The sequence below is a fragment of the Panicum virgatum genome, chromosome 2N, assembly GCF_016808335.1.
Source record: "Panicum virgatum strain AP13 chromosome 2N, P.virgatum_v5, whole genome shotgun sequence".
In the NCBI taxonomy this organism is placed as follows: Eukaryota; Viridiplantae; Streptophyta; class Magnoliopsida; order Poales; family Poaceae; genus Panicum; species Panicum virgatum.
In genome coordinates this window covers 70009552-70011169 of record NC_053146.1, presented here as the reverse complement: position 1 = coordinate 70011169, position 1618 = coordinate 70009552, and the positions used below count along the sequence as shown (strand labels likewise).

Genomic DNA, 1618 nt, shown 5'->3' with positions numbered 1-1618 from the left:
GCTCGATCATGGGTCTCATCATTTCATGCTCCAAAATAGGCCCAAAAACTGCAAAAACGAAGTTCCTCCAAAATATATGTGCAAATGTGAAAATGACCAATAATTAGGCCGGGGTTAGGATGGTTAGTGATTTTGATATTAAATTCATGACATTATCAAGGATAAACAAGGGATAAAATAGGTACTTAAGGAGTGCCAACACACCAAAAACTTCGCACGTAAAGTATGAGTTCATAGCATGGACGGGAACAGGCATCTGTGGTCGGTTCCCTTCATCAAGCTTCTTCATTAGGAGGTCCAGGTTGGCGGCGAGCATGTCCGTTTCCTTCACGGTATGCATTCTGCCCTTGGTTCTGGGCTAGGAACGCTCCTCATTCCAGCACTGGTTGGAGACCATCTTCTCGATTAAGGCCGTAGCCTTGGCAATTGTCAGATCGAGATAGGCTCCTCCAGCAGCAGCATCGAGATGGGCTTTGGATGTTGTCATTAGCCCGTTGTAGAAGCTTTGGAGTACGAGCCACTCGTCCATCCCATGATGAGGATAGGCGAGTATGTATTCCTTTAGTCTCTCTCAAGCTTCTGGGATGGATTCCATCCCCGTCTGCTGGAAATTTGAAATTCTTCCACGTAGGGCATTGGTTTTACCCAACGGGAAGAATTTAGCGAGGAACGCCGTGGAACATTTGTCCCACGTGCTGACGGCTTCCTTGTTCTAATAAAACCATTGCTTTGCTTTCCCCAGGAGTGAGAAAGGAAACAGGTGGAGCCTGATGGCGTCAGCTGTAACGCCCCGTATGGTTACGGTCTTGCAAAGCTCCAGAAAGTTCTGGAGATGGGCGTTGGCGTCCTCATTCGGCTTGCCACAGAATGGGCTAGCCTGCACCATGTTTATGAGGCTAGACTTCAGCTCAAAGTTCACGTCCCCAATATCAACGTTGGGTCCAGTTGCCACATTGGCAGCTGAGGGGACGGAGAAGTCGCGGAGAGTCTTCTCAGCCATAAGTTCGGTGATTGATGGTGCTTGGGAAGCTGGTTTGCTTGTCGACTGCGAGATCGGAGGAGGGACGACACGAGGTCGGACCCTTCTCACGAGCTTCTCGGGATTTTCAACAAAGTTTGTCAGCAAGGAGAAACCAGACATACACTACCCTGTTTTCATCCAATTAGGAGAAAACAAAAGGATAAACACATTAGCCTGTATAAGCAGTAGCTACCTCTTACTTATATTGCCATGTTTATGTACTTTAGTAAACACCTAGTGCCATCCCCAGCAACGGGGCCAGAAATGCTTGTTGATATTTCTTAGCGTCGCCACTAGGAGTGGTTAGTTCCTAGCAACGCTGCCAGAAATGCTGGTGTTGGTATGTCTTAACGTTTACAGAAAAATCCGCAAGCGCACGGATATACTATTGTAGCATTTCACCCGGAAGTATTCAGGGTATCGTTATTTATATTTTCCCAAGGGATGGCTAGGTTGTGTAAAGTGTATTTACTTAGTTGCATAACCATGACACGTATGAGTAAGATGAAGACCACTGACTATACAGGGGTAAGTGATAAATAAATGATAATCAGGGGTAATGTGACTCACACAGAACAACCAACTCTCATGAATAAA

General features: G+C 46.3%; 1 non-coding gene across 1 annotated transcript; it reads left to right on the top strand.

The window, feature by feature from the left end:
- Nucleotides 1-527: 527 nt before the first annotated feature.
- LOC120663243 lies at nt 528-634 on the top strand. Its single transcript, XR_005670459.1, has one exon. It is a non-coding gene; the product is annotated as a small nucleolar RNA R71 (small nucleolar RNA).
- The last annotated feature ends 984 nt before the right edge of the window (nt 635-1618 follow it).